Raw genomic sequence first — 18,896 nt, 5'->3', positions numbered from 1 at the left:
AAAATGAAAGGGCCTTTGAAATAAATGTCTAAGTTTTAATAAAAAGTGAAGTTGTCAGATGTCACATTTAATGCATAAATCACAGCAGTCATTTTTGACCGAAGACACAACAAGTTATTATCTTGTAAAATGACAGATTTTATTATTCATATTTGATGTATATTGTCAATGTGTGTTGTTCATTGTTAAAGACATTGCCAATGAAAAAATTAAAAATAGTCCTGAGATATGCACTAGTTGTACGTATGTTTTATTTTCTATTTTATTGTACATTTTCCATTCATAAATCTTGCTGCTATGACACCTGAATTTCCCTAACGGGATTAATACAATTTTATCGTATCTTATCTTATCTTAAATACACAAAATACTAATAGTATACTAATACTAATACTGAGATGTAGATATGAACTAGTTGTACGTATGTTTTATTTTTCTATTTTATTGTGAATTTCCCTCATTTTGGATACAAACGAGTAGAACGTCATTAAAAGGAGGCTTTAAAATCTGAAATTATACATAATTGCTTACAAAACGGTCATAATGAGAATGACTTGCCTCTTTAGAAAAGTTTAAATCAAAATAAATGGGAATCAAATGTTTGCAAAAAGCAGTATTAACATTTCTGTCAGGCCGGGCAATTCTGTAACCATGTTGCGTCACCATCATCATACGTTTAGAAAAAAAAAGGAAGTTGTTTTGGAATATCTTTTGCAACACATTTCTGTCAAAGATATTTGCCCTTCAATTTGCCATATTTACAGAGCTCAGATTATGTGAGACCTCTGGGATTTTCTTAAGGCAACTAACCATACAACCACAATTAGTCAGAATGGTTAATGCATGAAGACATTTTAACAGCATGAACAAGTCATTATTAACCTGGCCAAAGGAAGTGACATCATCTCTTGCTGTGCTGCTCTACTTTCACTGAAGCTCTCACTGGTAACATCCTCAGAGGAGAGAGATTACAGCCAACATTAAAGTATGGAAACACTCTCTCAGTGAAAGTGTGTTTGAAAGTGTGTAGATGTCTGTTATTATCAGAGAATGACAGCTCTCCTCTGTCCCAGTCCAGCTGCACTCTGATCCTCTGGAGTTTCTGCTTCACTCTGAGGAGAGTGGAGGGCTGTGGTGTAGAATATGCTCCATATTTACCATCTTTATAATACACAAGCCACCGTCCACTCATGTAGGTAAAGTTTCCCTTCCTCTGGAGAGATTCTGTCATCACACCCACAAACCAACATGTGTTCTCTCCAACCTCCACAACCCAGCAGTGAGTCCCTGAGTTAAAGCCCTCAGAGCCCAGGATACTGCCATACTTATCAATCCTCTCTGGGTTATCAGGAAGCTGCTGTCTCTCATCACCACGTCTCACACTGGTCAGATCCTCAGACAGGATGAGACATGGGTTTGCAGTGTTGGGATCCAGAGTCACAGGAGCTGCAACGTGAGAAACACAAATGGTTTAGGTGGAAAGAGCACACAAAATACATACACACATACAAACTAGAGGTCATTATCTGTATCTGTAATTGTATCTTTTAAAACCATCAAAATAATCTGTCTTTGTGTCTGGATTCAGATAGAAGGCCAGAAGTGGGTGTGGAATATATACGGGTAGTCATGTTAAATCAGACACATGTTGCATTTTTTAGCCTAATATTCATTGGTAATGCAAATGTCACATTGCCCTCCATGCGTAACAGGGATTTCCTCACCTTTGCTTTAACATCACAGTACAGGTTTGGTCCAACTGTACGTGAGGAATGCATGCGTGAGGGTACCCTGTAGCATGGTGCAGTGACAGTTAGGAGTTTACGGTCTTTGTATCTGGATTCAGATAGAAGGCCAGAAGTGGGTGTGGCACATGTTGGAAGTCATGTTAAATCAGGCACATGTATTTTTTAGCCTAATATTCATTGGTAATGCAATTGGTGTGCTTTCAAAGCATTGATTTATTTTATTGATTTATTAAATAAATTATGAAACATATTTTCACATCCCCATACTGTACTTGTTCATCACTTTCTTTCTTATTTTTATTTTAACTAATCAAATTTGAATGAACTGTCTGAACCTGCCAGCTTGTCCAAATGTCTGTGGTACAGCGAACCACATCGCCCTCCATGCTTAACAAGGATTTCCTCACCTTTGCTTTAACATCACAGTACAGGTTTGGTCCAACTGTACGTGAGAAATGCATGCGTGAGGGTACCCTGTAGCATGGTGCAGTGACAGTTAGGAGCTTACGGAAACCCGTGTTTTCAACAACTGAGTAGGGCAAGAGGTCCTGGCAAATCATTTCACTCAAAGTTTCTGTAATCTGCTTGGCAGTCGGGTGGTTGTTTGTGTATGGTGTTTTTTAATTGAACACAGCCGTTATTGGTGGTTGTGGCTGTGTATTATCCACTGCTGGGGGGGTCTGGGCAGACATGGTCACAAAGGGATGTTTGAGATGCATATGGTTATGCATTACTGATGTTGTTAGGTGTTTCACATCCCTGCCTTATTATTGTGGCCTTGTATAATCAGCTGGGCTGGTTATAAAGTGCTCCCAGATAGCACTGGTGGTTCGAGGGGTGCTGTAGAGTCCATTGCTAGGTCGTAACATAGCGTGTGTGTATATCATAGTCGATAATTCAATGCATCTTATATCTAGTTATAATTGTTGCTGTTATTTGGAGACCAGTTCATGTTACACTTGGTATCCAGAAAGGAAACATTTGTCAAAATGTAGTTAATCTATGTTATAATGTTCTCTGTCGTGATGAAGCTAGCCTCCCAGCAAACCATATTGCCTCCCATCAACCCTCATGATAGTGAGAATTTGGCTCTGGTAATGTACAAAATATAGCGTTTAAAAAAATGAAAAACGTATGGAGTCAGATCTCCGGTTCGCTTCACAGAGTGGCAATTGCAAAGTAATCGGCAAGGAATGCTGTGTTTACATATCTGATGCGACCAGTTCTAAACTGAACACTTTCATTTTGTTTTAATTCATCTTATAGTCATCATCCTTTAAGTTTTTTCTATGTTCTCACTGTTTTATTTTCATTTTCCGGATGTCATTTTCCGGATGATCATGTACATGTACCTATTACTTCTGGTTATACTTCTCTACTCTCACGGCTGAGACAGGATGGTTATTTTTACATAACATCAGGAAGGAATTTGTCCCAAAACGTCTCAGAGGTTCCACCAAATTGGCTAAACGAGTGGTTTACTCTGAGAATACATTGGGTTTCGCCTTCCCTCGTGAAAGTATGACATCTTCAGAGGAGAGAGACTGAAAAATCAAGGCCTACTTTTATTTATTTATATGCTATTTTTCATTGGCTACATAAGCTGTTTTTAATCAATGGCATTGTATGAAACCTTAGCTAGCCTACTTACATGAAATAAATAGTTTAGTCTTAATCATGGCCAGAGGACACATAGTTAACATGTTTTCTACAATTACCTTTATTCCAGACGCTGTACCAGGTTAGTGTTTTGAAAGTGTCTTACAGATAATGGCATAATGATCATTGCTTTGTCTTTTTGAAGTGTATGCTACCAGTTCACACACACGTCACCAACTGCTGCCTACACTCATCTGATGATGAAGAAATAGTTTTTCACACAAATAGAACTTTAAAGATTCAGCATCAGCTGTCAACGTTACTACTTCCTGATTTTCAGTTGAGTGAACTTCGTTATGAGAAGTGAACAGGAATGGTATGCGGAATCAGAAGCACACATTTTAAAGAATGTGATGATCCATTCAATTCAATGGAACTTTCTGCAACATTCTGAGGATAAAATGGTTTAATGCATGAGACCAATTTCCAATAACGTAATAAATGCACAGACTAAAGGTGAAAAACATTTGATGATTATTATAGCGTCATTGTGATAGTGTGTGTCTTTGTCTAAAATTAGTCTAAAACTAAATGTAAGGATCTGTGGATCTCTGTCTCTAATCCCTCTCTCTCTCTCACTTTCTCTCTTTCTCTCTCTCTCTCTCTCTGTCTCTATCTCTCTTTCTTTCTTTGTGTCTGTGTGTCTGTCTGTGTCTGTTTCAGTCAGAACTCACTGTATTGGACAATCCCATATGAAGTCTTTTCAAAACAGTAGGGTGAGACAAGTAAGCTAATCGAGTTCAGGCAGGAGCAACACAGTTCCTACATTTCCTTTAGTCCATCAGTGAGGAAAAAAAACATTGTTGCACTCCTAAAAGAAAACGTTGGTCATGCACGACAAAAGAAATGTCTTAAGCGTACTGGTATCTTGCTGTCAAAGCCATGAAAACAGGCTGCAATACCACACACCCTGGCACATCCATAGCAATGGAAGATGACATTTCCTCCGTTTATCGACATGGGAGAACGATTACAGTTTACTGGAGAAACAGTTCACTGGAGCATCCTTAATAATACTTGTTCAATTGCGTTCAACTCACTTTAACAATGTCTTCTGTTTAGCTTTACTGTATCCTTATCAATTCTTAAACTCAACTGAAATATCCCACACAATTCTGACTAATTTTCTTTTTCACCCGTAGACCTGCGTCTACACACTCTTCATCACTTCCGCTCTCCTCCAGTTCCCCTTCCTCTTTTGATCTCTTCACTTGTCTTCAGATTTCTTTGGAGGTTCTTTCTGCTCTTATTTATGTAAAGCACATTGAATTGCTTGTCTGTCTGTCTGTCTGTCGCTCTCTCTTTCTCCCTATGTAAAGGTGTATTTGCGTTTGAAAGGGATATATTTCTTTGGTCGGTTAGTTTTGCTCTTATTTATGCAAAGCACATTGAATTACCTCCGTGTATGAAATGTGCTCTATAAATAAACTTGTGTCCGTCGATCCATCCGTCTGTCTGTCTCTATGTGAGTGTGTGTGTGGTGTTGTGTGTGTGTGTGTGTGGTGTGTGTGTTTGTTGTGTTTGAAATGGATGTATACACTTACTGTATTGAACAATCTCCTGCATCTTCTCCCAGACTCTGAACTTCAGGTTTCCCAGGTGTTTTGCCACATTGATCAGAGCTCCTGAAATCCTCTCTGGATCCTGCAGTGTGCACTGGGCTCTGGAATAACATTCAGGAGTCAGTGCTGCTGCGGGTTTGGGTTCAGAACCACAGAGAAGAGAGAGACAGGAGGCAGATCACTCACCTTTTCCACTGTGCTCTTGTAGTTCTGTGAAAACACCAAAGTACAAAAGATGTAAAGCATTGACATTAACGCTTGACGTTAAATTCTCCTACACTAATCACTTAAAGGAAACTTAAGCAAACTATCAATGCCAGTAATGTTTCCAGGATCTCAACACTTACATTAATTAATATATCAAGTAATATGAAAAGCAGGAACTTCTAAATCAGTATTACTTGCCGTCTATGGTTAAGTGTGTTGGTTTGTCAGATTATTATAAACTACTATAGAACCTGTAATCCTGAGTGTGTTGTTTACATAATGCATAGCTTTTTAGCCACTGACCCATTCATGGAACCCTATATTATTATAATTTCCATACATACAGTGTATAAACCTGTTTTATTATTGGAATCAGAAATGATTTACTCCTGTTAAAGACACTGCTTTAGGAAAAAAGAAAAACAGGACCAGTTCTTACCTGCAGGAATGTGTTGTCATCATTTATCAACTCCTCTTCTATGGCTCTGATTGTGTCTGAAAGAGATGAGATCTCTCTGCTCATCTTCTTAATCTTCTCCTTCATCATCTGAATCTTCTGCTCCTCTTCCTCCCTCAGTGCAACTATCCTGGCTGCCTCCTCATCTCGTAGAAACTTGTGAAGCTTCTCAAACTCCTCCTTGATCTGTTTCTCTGTGTGCTGGGTCTGAGTCTGGATTATCACACACACAGTAATAAAAAAGTTATTTTTCTTGTTGCTGAAATGAAAACTCCTGCGTCTTTTCAATCGGGTCCATATCTCACCTTAATGTGCGCTGTTGTTTGGTCACAGATGAGTTTAACTTCTTCAAAGGTCTTGAATTTATTTCTTAGGGGCTCCAGTTTGATCTTGAGTTCCTCCTGAAATACACACACACTTTACTGGGTAACAAGTACTGCAGTAAACACAGGTGTAAAGATTTTGCACTCTACTGGTGTTGACATTGAGTAGTTATGGAGGCATGCATCTGCATATTTCATTTTTTATTAAATCTTTATAGATAACATTATGTGTAAGCATTATTAAACTCATCTGAGCATTCATACCTTAATATCTAGTGCAGCCTCATGATGGACTGAAGTTGTAGGTTTTGTGTTTTTTAGAGGCCCATCTCCAGTCATTACCAGAGTAGATTCTTACCTTCAGTCCAGTGCCTGCCTTCAATCTGATGGGACTGAAGTTGTGGCGTTTTGTGTGTTTTTGAGTCTCGACACACCCCAGACACATAGGCTGTTTATCCTCCAGACAGAAGAGCTTGAGTTTCTCACTGTGCAGACTGCAGAGCACCTCAGACCCTGCTGAAGCTCTCTGACTCCTCTCCTGTAAGAAGGTCTCACACAGGTTCCTTAACGCCATGTTAGGAGGGTAGAAGTCCTTTGAGCACTTTCTCCTGCAGTAGGGACATTCTCTAGATCCTTTGGTGTCCCAGAACTGCTGCAGACAGGCTTTACACACACTGTGAGCACAGGTCAAAAGGACAGGATCCTTGAAGAAGTCACAGCACAAAGGACAGCAGAGATCCTCTTCAAGTTTAGACGCCATTTTGTCTTTACAACTACACTGTCCTGTCTGAAGGCTGTTTGAGCAGATTTGCTTCACTTTCAACAGTCTGAGTCGAGTCAGTCCCTAACTCTGAGTCTTCCCTGTTTCAAACTTGAATCCACAAGAACTTCAGCCTCCACCAGCTTCACTTTAAGCCCAAAACTGTTTTCCTCTTTAGTCTAAACACAGTTTTTAAAAAAGGTTCTAATAAACGTTTCCCACATGAACATGACAGCGTCTAGTGGAGGACGGAGAATCAACCTGCAACTTCATTTCCTCCTCTGGTGTCAGTCAGTCAGAGGGCGGGACTATGGTAAAGAATTATTCTGATTGGTCGGCCGTAGTTGCCAGACCAGTTCCCCTATCACTGCTGCCAATGACTCCTCTGGAGTTCAGTTCAAAGTCCCAGTTGTGGGTGTGGACTGTACCTGTCAGAGACTCAGAGACTGACCCCAGATCAGTGATGTACACACAGGTTTTGATCCTGAAATTCAGGTTAAAGTAGACAGGCAACACGTTCCATGCGTGGTCTGCAGGAATAATTTGCTTACAGCTATTTTGGAATATATGTAGACATATTACAATTTAATATTAATGTGGAGAAAAAAAATAAGAATTGGAATAAGGTGTCTACAAGTCACATGCAATCACACTGATATCATGTGTTTTATTGTGTTCATCATTAAACTGCAGTTAAAAGACATGCACTAGACACTCACACTAACACTGTGCTGTTCTAACTGAAACTTGAGTTTTAGTTTTTGTTTTTTAAATCACACACATGTAATATGAATTAATTATTGATCTTGTCTGATCTTAACTGTAACAGTATGCACAGTCTTATTATTGTGGTGTGTAGAGCCTGTTGAATGTCTGCTGTTCTCAGTGAGTGGAGTGAGTGAGGGACAACATGGGAATCAGAAGTAATGAGGGAATATGAGTAATGATAGTTTATGGAAAGGGAATATCACCAGTATGTGTGATATGATTCAGATTAATATGGGGAATATGAGTAATGTTATTATATGAAAAGGGAATATCACCAGTATCTGTTGATGTGATTCAGACTAATATGGGGAAAACGAGTTGTACCAATGGATATAGAAAGCGCCTATAGTATTAGTATATGCCAGTGGTTCTCAAAGTGTGTGTTCGTGTGTGTCTGTGCATATGGGTTGCGCGGGGTGGGGCGCGATGTCACAGACGGAGAAAAAGAAACGTCGCCGAACTGGTTAGTGAAAGCTCCCTCCGTGGCAAAATGCAAGGGGCTGGACTGACACAAACAAATCAAATACACACTTTCGTTTCTGATCCACCAATTAAAACGGAGAGTTATCATTTGAATGCGAGTTGCACTCCCTCCAGGGAGACACGGTGCACAGTGTCTATTTTAATAAAGACAGTCGCGCAATAACTTCGATAACTTCAAATGGAGTGAACTGAAGTCAATGCTGGACACCGTAAACCTAAAAATAACTGAGTCTAAAGAAAAAAGTTTTCGGATAGCTTGACTCCGGTGCTTTGGGTTTCTTTTCGTAGTCAGCATCGCTGATTATTTTCCCGTTACCACTTGGAATTTTCTGCGTGTTATCGGTATCATCGCTTTCCGGTTTGGGGGGACGTTAAGACAGCGACCTTGCTTTTGGTGTTGCTCCGGGCTTGTGGCTCGGATAGTTCGATTCTGTTCACCGGATTTGACTGAGCTCCGTCGAGCTTCTGGACATCTGTTGAAGTCTCTAGCCTTGGCGTAGGCTATAGCTTACTGTACTGTGCTGTGTTAGATTTAGCATTTGTTGTCTTAAATACTCGAATGCCCGTGGAATTATGCTGGAACTCCCATTACTTTGTATTATGTCAGAATAGTCAGTAGTAGCCTGTTTCCCCCCAGCACAGTCTGTAGCAGCTGGAGCAGCACGGAGAGTCCGCTGTAGGAAGAGGGGTCATGGTTGATTTGAGGACTGATATGTCTGACTCATGTCGTTCGGATGGCTGGTGGACAAATCTAATAAGTGTCCAGTTTTATATAATGATGTGGCCTCTCCAGCAGATATATCGTTACAGTTTGAGCTCTATACTAGGAATAAAGTATACTGTTCAGTTAGTTGGCAATGATATGGTATAATCTGTAGCCTATCATTTCTTCGAGACATGCGCACTGGCTACTGTTTTGAAAAATGTTAAGAAAAATGTGCCAAATCTTCTCTGCCTGGTCACACACGGCTTGTCATCATTAGAGGCAATCTCAATGCATAGAGATATCGAGCAGAGATTCTGCAACCAGTGGCAATCCCATATCTCCACAGTCTGGGACCGAACTCTATCCTCCAAGATGACAACGCTCGCCCCCACAGAGCGGGGTTTATCAGAGACTACCACCAGAATTTGGGAGTGGAGAGGATGGAATGGCCTGCCTGCAATCCTGACCTCAACCCCATTGAACACTTGTGGCATCAGCTTGGGCGTGCCAGAGTGACCAACAGAACCACGTTGGCTGACTTGCGACAAATGCTGGTTATAAAATAGGGGATAGGCTATGTGATTGAATAAATCCCAAAAGGAACTCTATGCTGATATAATGAATAGGTGACAATCGCCACAGATTGTCCGGTAAGAACAAGAATGGATGTCAAGTTCCAATGATGACGGTGTTTATTGTGCACACACACTGCAAGACATGAAGTGGTTGATATGAAGATTGAATAGATGAGCCCGTGTATTGTAATATAATTATCCGTGTGTGGCGGGGTGGTGCACTTAGCATTAAATGGTCTCAGAGAATGTTAGGACCAGGTCTCATGCTAGTTGTTTCCGACTACGCCACTCACAGATGGGGTGAGAGACCCTCAGTTGAGCATACTATAATTAGGACTAGGTTCCCTGCACAGTTCCTGTCCAATCAAAAGAACTTAGGCAGAGGCCGTGGTATAAAAATATAAATACAATGTTTATTAAATGCACAGTAGTAAAATCAGATGGATGTACATCCTATTAAAATAGCAAACACTAACAACAGGGGCGTGATTGTGGGCCTAATATACCTGGGCCTTAGCTTAGAATGGCACATGGTTTGGTGAACTCCCAACCTGGGGAACGCTACAACACACGTGATTTAGGAATACAAATATATAACCACACCAACTCTTATCTGCATATCACATCTAAGTATCACTGCAAACATTAGGCATTGTAGGACAAACACTCCGTGCAAAGTGTAAAATGCGTCGCCAGGTTAGTAAGCCTAGCCTAATCAAGGCTCTAAATGCATATAAACCCCCAAATAAGCACACAAAACAGCCCCTTAAACAAACAAAACAGAAAGAAATCAAACAATGGAAAACTAATAGGGGAAAAACAGTGGCAGTCGCCGGACACCACCTGCGGCAGAAATATCCACATTAACTACACAAACCACACAGCATCAGTGTATGGAGGACCAAACCTGCCATATTTACAAATGAATGAATGAATAAATAAATGTCCACATCAAATAACAATATCACAATAAATGTCCACAATAAATGTCCACAGTGCACAATGTTCTGAATGACTTAACAAAACATACCGAGGGCTGTTGATTTTCTAACCCCGCTACTCCACGCTTGTCCACCGTCGTGTCAAGCGAAGGAGGCTGTCGCTACGTGGGAAATACACATTAAGCTACATCAAGCCATCACACCATAAAAACATGCAAACTACTACAAATATAATGAGGGTTACCAGCCTACCTGAGACCACACGGAGCCAATGCCTAAAGCGTTAGGTAAACCGGCAGAACAAACAATTGCCTCCAGTACTACGTGCCAATTTAAACTATCGCGGGTCTGAAGGAAACGGCACGTCAGCCATGGGCTGCCAAGGACTCCTGGGTCCTAAAGCTACCCGGTTACACGTGTAAAGGACTTCTATCACACATGAATCCGTGGTTTCTATGAATGACATGAATAACAAATATATACAAATATTAACAATTATACAACAAGAATGAATATAGTATATGTGGTATCGTGATTATCTGGTTCATATAGATACTATTGCAATACCACCCCACTCCATCAGGAGGTACAGTTAACCCTGGAGGTCAAGACATTGACAGTAGATTAAGCAGAGACCTAACCTGAGTGATGTATGTTATCTACAACCTCTGTGCGTTCTTATATTAAAATACTGAAGATGGTCCTCTGGAGTGAATCCCTTATTTAATGAGAACTAAGTTATCACAGTATACACGATGAATATTACGGCTATAAATACGAATCTGTCCCTTTAATACCGTGCCGTGTAACGGTGAAACATTCCATATCTCCCGTAACAACAGTAACTGGTTGAACTGGCCTCCGGGGTGAAATGTGAATGCTACAGATGACAATGATGAATGTAAATAAACAGATACTATCTACAATGACATGAACGGACTAAATAGCTAAATGACACACATAACAAACACTTACATTCTTGAATGACGCACGGTAAGCCTATGAATGATCGCGAATGTCCAACTACTTGACGCTCCTCTCCAGCTTCTATTGACCCACAGCTGGCCAGAGGTGTGTTAAGCTTATATAGGGGAGAGGGGGAATGAGGGGCATGTCAGGGCATGAACTAAAGGGGGACCTTGAAACTAGAAACTGTCTTGAGTTGACCAAATGGTCAGTAAAAATCCGCTGTGCACGAGCCCCACGGAATCCTGGGATCAACTGATTGGTTGACATCTGCTGGACCCCAGGTCCGTGAGTGGCCCTGCACAGCAGGGTGCACAGCTGGATGCAGCTGGTGGAGGCAGCCGTTTTAACACTGGTTGAAGAATGGGATGCCATCCCACGGCAGTGTGTGACCAGGCTGGTGACCAGCATGAGTTGGAGGTGCCAGGCTGTTGTGGCTGTGTATGGTTCTTCCAACACGCCTACTGAGGCTCCTGTTTGTTAAATGAATACATTGTTAAATTGCCAAATATGTCTTGTTTCTTTAAACTTCAATCATCCAATCCACCAAACACTAAACAAGAGTCAATGGCAGAAATAATGAATTCATGAATGAAGCTTTCCTCTGTCCCAGTCCAGCTGCACTCTGATCCTCTGAAGTTTCTTCTTCACTCTGAGGAGAGCGGAGGGCTGTGGTGGAGAACGTGTTCTATTTTCACCATCTTTATACCACAGCAAACCACCATCCACTCATGGAGGTAAAGTTTCCCTTCCGCTGGAGAGACTCTGTCATCACACCCACATTCCACCATGTGTTCTCTCCAACCTCCACATCCCAGTAGTGAGTCCCTGAGTTAAAGCCCTCAGAGCCCAGGACACTGGCCTTCTCATCAAATCTCTCTGGGTTATCAGGATGCTGCTGTCTCTCATCACTGTCTCTCACACTGGTCAGGTCCTCAGACAGGATGAGATATGGGTGTGCATGATGGTTTGAAACAATCTGTAATAAAAACTCTTAATTAACTCAAAAGGACTCATGACATCCTCCACTCTGCCTACTTGAATGAATACAATGAATTATATTAAGAGTCAAAGAGTAGTTTTCAAATAATTTTACATTTGTTTTGTTTCTGGTCAAAAATGAAAGGGCCTTTGAGATGAATGTCCAAGACTCCTTAGAGTTTTAATAGATGGTAAAGTTGTCAGATGTCACATTTAATGCACAAATCACAGCAGTAATTTTTGACAGAAAACACAACAAGTTATTATCTTGTGAAAATATGACATGCATATTTGATATGTATTGTCAATGTGTGTTGTTCATTGTTAAAGACATTGCCAAATACACAAGATACTAATAGTCCTGAGATGTAGATATGCACTAGTTGTACGTATATTTTATTTTCTATTTTATTGTGAATTTCCCTTATTTTGGATACAAACGAGTAGAACATCATTAAAAGGAGGCTTTAAAATCTGAAATTATACATAAATGCTTACAAAACTGTCATAAAGAGAATGACTTGCCTCTTTAGATAAGTTTAAATCAAAATAAATGAGAATCAAATGTTTGCAAAAAGCATTATTAACATTTCTGTCAGGCCGGTCAATTTTGTAGCCATGTTGCATCACCATCAGCATACGTTTAGAAAACAAAAGGAAGTAGTTGAGGAATATCTTTACAACACATTTCTGTCAAAGATATTTGCCCTTCAATTTGCAATATTTACAGAGTTCAGATCAAGTGACATCTGTGGGACCTCTGGGATTTTCTTAAGGCAACTAACAATACAACCAATTAGTCAGAATGGTTAATGCATAAAGACATTTTAACACTGTGAACAAGTCATTATTAACCTGGCAAAAGGAAGTGACATCATCTCTTGCTGTGCTGCTCTACTTTCACTGAAGCTCTCACTGGTAACATCCTCAGAGGAGAGAGTTTACAGCCAGTATCAAAGTATGGAAACACTCTCTCAGTGAAAGTGTGTGTGAGAGTGTGTAGATGTGTGTTATTATCAGGGTCAGAGAATGAACAACTCTCCTCTGTCCCAGTCCAGCTGCACTCTGATCCTCTGGAGTTTCTGCTTCACTGTGAGGAGAGTGGAGGGCTGTGGGGTAGAACATGCTCCATATTCACCATCTTTATACCACACATGCCACAGACCACTCATGGAGTTATAGTCTCCCTTCCTCTGGAGAGACTCTGCCATCACACCCACAAGCCACCATGTGTTCTCTCCAACCTCCACATCCCAGCAGTGAGTCCCTGAGTTAAAGCCCTCAGAGCCCAGGATGTCGGCATACTTATCAAATCTCTCTGGGTTATCAGGAAGCTGCTGCCACTCATCACTGCCTTCACCTCCATCTTCATCACTGCCTTCACCTCCGTCTTCATCACTAACATCATCATCAAACCTCTCTGGGTTATCAGGAAGCTGCTGTATCTCATCACTGAGTCTCACACTGGTCAGATCCTCAGACAGGATGATATCTGGGAGTGCACAATGGTGTGACACAATCTGTAATAAAAACTCTTAATAAACTCAAAAGGACTCATGACATCCTCCACCCTGCCTACTCGAATGGATAAGATTAATCATATTAAGAGTCAAAGAGTAGTTTTCAAATAATTTTACATTTGTTTTGTCTCTGGTCAAAAATGAAAGGGCCTTTGAAATAAATGTCTAAGTTTTAATAAAAAGTGAAGTTGTCAGATGTCACATTTAATGCATAAATCACAGCAGTCATTTTTGACCGAAGACACAACAAGTTATTATCTTGTAAAATGACAGATTTTATTATTCATATTTGATGTATATTGTCAATGTGTGTTGTTCATTGTTAAAGACATTGCCAATGAAAAAATTAAAAATAGTCCTGAGATATGCACTAGTTGTACGTATGTTTTATTTTCTATTTTATTGTACATTTTCCATTCATAAATCTTGCTGCTATGACACCTGAATTTCCCTAACGGGATTAATACAATTTTATCGTATCTTATCTTATCTTAAATACACAAAATACTAATAGTATACTAATACTAATACTGAGATGTAGATATGAACTAGTTGTACGTATGTTTTATTTTCTATTTTATTGTGAATTTCCCTCATTTTGGATACAAACGAGTAGAACGTCATTAAAAGGAGGCTTTAAAATCTGAAATTATACATAATTGCTTACAAAACGGTCATAATGAGAATGACTTGCCTCTTTAGAAAAGTTTAAATCAAAATAAATGGGAATCAAATGTTTGCAAAAAGCAGTATTAACATTTCTGTCAGGCCGGGCAATTCTGTAACCATGTTGCGTCACCATCATCATACGTTTAGAAAAAAAAGGAAGTTGTTTTGGAATATCTTTTGCAACACATTTCTGTCAAAGATATTTGCCCTTCAATTTGCCATATTTACAGAGCTCAGATTATGTGAGACCTCTGGGATTTTCTTAAGGCAACTAACCATACAACCACAATTAGTCAGAATGGTTAATGCATGAAGACATTTTAACAGCATGAACAAGTCATTATTAACCTGGCCAAAGGAAGTGACATCATCTCTTGCTGTGCTGCTCTACTTTCACTGAAGCTCTCACTGGTAACATCCTCAGAGGAGAGAGATTACAGCCAACATTAAAGTATGGAAACACTCTCTCAGTGAAAGTGTGTTTGAAAGTGTGTAGATGTCTGTTATTATCAGAGAATGACAGCTCTCCTCTGTCCCAGTCCAGCTGCACTCTGATCCTCTGGAGTTTCTGCTTCACTCTGAGGAGAGTGGAGGGCTGTGGTGTAGAATATGCTCCATATTTACCATCTTTATAATACACAAGCCACCGTCCACTCATGTAGGTAAAGTTTCCCTTCCTCTGGAGAGATTCTGTCATCACACCCACAAACCAACATGTGTTCTCTCCAACCTCCACAACCCAGCAGTGAGTCCCTGAGTTAAAGCCCTCAGAGCCCAGGATACTGCCATACTTATCAATCCTCTCTGGGTTATCAGGAAGCTGCTGTCTCTCATCACCACGTCTCACACTGGTCAGATCCTCAGACAGGATGAGACATGGGTTTGCAGTGTTGGGATCCAGAGTCACAGGAGCTGCAACGTGAGAAACACAAATGGTTTAGGTGGAAAGAGCACACAAAAATACATACACACATACAAACTAGAGGTCATTATCTGTATCTGTAATTGTATCTTTTAAACCATCAAAATAATCTGTCTTTGTGTCTGGATTCAGATAGAAGGCCAGAAGTGGGTGTGGAATATATACGGGTAGTCATGTTAAATCAGACACATGTTGCATTTTTTAGCCTAATATTCATTGGTAATGCAAATGTCACATTGCCCTCCATGCGTAACAGGGATTTCCTCACCTTTGCTTTAACATCACAGTACAGGTTTGGTCCAACTGTACGTGAGGAATGCATGCGTGAGGGTACCCTGTAGCATGGTGCAGTGACAGTTAGGAGTTTACGGTCTTTGTATCTGGATTCAGATAGAAGGCCAGAAGTGGGTGTGGCACATGTTGGAAGTCATGTTAAATCAGGCACATGTATTTTTTAGCCTAATATTCATTGGTAATGCAATTGGTGTGCTTTCAAAGCATTGATTTATTTTATTGATTTATTAAATAAATTATGAAACATATTTTCACATCCCCATACTGTACTTGTTCATCACTTTCTTTCTTATTTTTATTTTTAACTAATCAAATTTGAATGAACTGTCTGAACCTGCCAGCTTGTCCAAATGTCTGTGGTACAGCGAACCACATCGCCCTCCATGCTTAACAAGGATTTCCTCACCTTTGCTTTAACATCACAGTACAGGTTTGGTCCAACTGTACGTGAGAAATGCATGCGTGAGGGTACCCTGTAGCATGGTGCAGTGACAGTTAGGAGCTTACGGAAACCCGTGTTTTCAACAACTGAGTAGGGCAAGAGGTCCTGGCAAATCATTTCACTCAAAGTTTCTGTAATCTGCTTGGCAGTCGGGTGGTTGTTTGTGTATGGTGTTTTTTAATTGAACACAGCCGTTATTGGTGGTTGTGGCTGTGTATTATCCACTGCTGGGGGGGTCTGGGCAGACATGGTCACAAAGGGATGTTTGAGATGCATATGGTTATGCATTACTGATGTTGTTAGGTGTTTCACATCCCTGCCTTATTATTGTGGCCTTGTATAATCAGCTGGGCTGGTTATAAAGTGCTCCCAGATAGCACTGGTGGTTCGAGGGGTGCTGTAGAGTCCATTGCTAGGTCGTAACATAGCGTGTGTGTATATCATAGTCGATAATTCAATGCATCTTATATCTAGTTATAATTGTTGCTGTTATTTGGAGACCAGTTCATGTTACACTTGGTATCCAGAAAGGAAACATTTGTCAAAATGTAGTTAATCTATGTTATAATGTTCTCTGTCGTGATGAAGCTAGCCTCCCAGCAAACCATATTGCCTCCCATCAACCCTCATGATAGTGAGAATTTGGCTCTGGTAATGTACAAAAATATAGCGTTTAAAAAAATGAAAAACGTATGGAGTCAGATCTCCGGTTCGCTTCACAGAGTGGCAATTGCAAAGTAATCGGCAAGGAATGCTGTGTTTACATATCTGATGCGACCAGTTCTAAACTGAACACTTTCATTTTGTTTTAATTCATCTTATAGTCATCATCCTTTAAGTTTTTTCTATGTTCTCACTGTTTTATTTTCATTTTCCGGATGTCATTTTCCGGATGATCATGTACATGTACCTATTACTTCTGGTTATACTTCTCTACTCTCACGGCTGAGACAGGATGGTTATTTTACATAACATCAGGAAGGAATTTGTCCCAAAACGTCTCAGAGGTTCCACCAAATTGGCTAAACGAGTGGTTTACTCTGAGAATACATTGGGTTTCGCCTTCCCTCGTGAAAGTATGACATCTTCAGAGGAGAGAGACTGAAAAATCAAGGCCTACTTTTATTATATTTATATGCTATTTTTCATTGGCTACATAAGCTGTTTTTAATCAATGGCATTGTATGAAACCTTAGCTAGCCTACTTACATGAAATAAATAGTTTAGTCTTAATCATGGCCAGAGGACACATAGTTAACATGTTTTCTACAATTACCTTTATTCCAGACGCTGTACCAGGTTAGTGTTTTGAAAGTGTCTTACAGATAATGGCATAATGATCATTGCTTTGTCTTTTTGAAGTGTATGCTACCAGTTCACACACACGTCACCAACTGCTGCCTACACTCATCTGATGATGAAGAAATAGTTTTTCACACAAATAGAACTTTAAAGATTCAGGCATCAGCTGTCAACGTACTACTTCCTGATTTTCAGTTGATGAACTTCGTTATGAGAAGTGAACAGGAATGGTATGCGGAATCAGAAGCACACATTTTAAAGAATGTGATGATCCATTCAATTCAATGGAACTTTCTGCAACATTCTGAGGATAAAATGGTTTAATGCATGAGACCAATTTCCAATAACGTAATAAATGCACAGACTAAAGGTGAAAAACATTTGATGATTATTATAGCGTCATTGTGATAGTGTGTGTCTTTGTCTAAAATTAGTCTAAAAACTAAATGTAAGGATCTGTGGATCTCTGTCTCTAATCCCTCTCTCTCTCTCACTTTCTCTCTTTCTCTCTCTCTCTCTCTCTCTCTCTGTCTCTATCTCTCTTTCTTTCTTTGTGTCTGTGTGTCTGTCTGTGTCTGTTTCAGTCAGAACTCACTGTATTGGACAATCCCATATGAAGTCTTTTCAAAACAGTAGGGTGAGACAAGTAAGCTAATCGAGTTCAGGCAGGAGCAACACAGTTCCTACATTTCCTTTAGTCCATCAGTGAGGAAAAAAACATTGTTGCACTCCTAAAAGAAAACGTTGGTCATGCACGACAAAAGAAAATGTCTTAAGCGTACTGGTATCTTGCTGTCAAAGCATGAAAACAGGCTGCAATACCACACACCCTGGCACATCCATAGCAATGGAAGAGGACATTTCCTCCGTTTATCGACATGGGAGAACGATACAGTTTACTGGAGAAACAGTTCACTGGAGCATCCTTAATAATACTTGTTCAATTGCGTTCAACTCACTTTAACAATGTCTTCTGTTTTAGCTTTACTGTATCCTTATCAATTCTTAAACTCAACTGAAATATCCCACACAATTCTGACTAATTTTCTTTTTCACCCGTAGACCTGCGTCTACACACTCTTCATCACTTCCGCTCTCCTCCAGTTCCCCCTTCCTCTTTTGATCTCTTCACTTGTCTTCAGATTTCTTTGGAGGTTCTTTCTGCTCTTATTTATGTAAAGCACATTGAATTGCTTGTCTGTCTGTCTGTCTGTCGCTCTCTCTTTCTCCCTATGTAAAGGTGTATTTGCGTTTGAAAGGGATATATTTCTTTGGTCGGTTAGTTTTGCTCTTATTTATGCAAAGCACATTGAATTACCTCCGTGTATGAAATGTGCTCTATAAATAAACTTGTGTCCGTCGATCCATCCGTCTGTCTGTCTCTATGTGAGTGTGTGTGTGTGTGTGTGTGTGTGTGTGTGTGTGTGTGTGTGTGTGTGTTTTGTGTTTGAAATGGATGTATACACTTACTGTATTGAACAATCTCCTGCATCTTCTCCCAGACTCTGAACTTCAGGTTTCCCAGGTGTTTTGCCACATTGATCAGAGCTCCTGAAATCCTCTCTGGATCCTGCAGTGTGCACTGGGCTCTGGAATAACATTCAGGAGTCA

The 18,896-nt window shown here is 40.2% G+C and overlaps 1 long non-coding RNA gene across 1 annotated transcript; it reads right to left on the bottom strand.

Annotated features, from left to right (window-relative positions):
* Window positions 1-5,806: 5,806 nt before the first annotated feature.
* On the bottom strand, window positions 5,807-6,244 carry LOC116223684. Its single transcript, XR_004165222.1, has 3 exons — window positions 6,221-6,244; window positions 5,939-6,034; window positions 5,807-5,846 (listed from the first exon to the last, which is right to left on the bottom strand). It is a non-coding gene; the product is annotated as an uncharacterized LOC116223684 (long non-coding RNA).
* Window positions 6,245-18,896: the final 12,652 nt, after the last annotated feature.

The sequence above is a fragment of the Clupea harengus genome, chromosome 2 (genome assembly GCF_900700415.2).
Source record: "Clupea harengus chromosome 2, Ch_v2.0.2, whole genome shotgun sequence".
In the NCBI taxonomy this organism is placed as follows: domain Eukaryota; kingdom Metazoa; phylum Chordata; class Actinopteri; order Clupeiformes; family Clupeidae; genus Clupea; species Clupea harengus.
The sequence above is the reverse complement of the archived record's forward strand: the minus strand, read 5'-3'. Positions and strand labels throughout refer to the sequence as shown.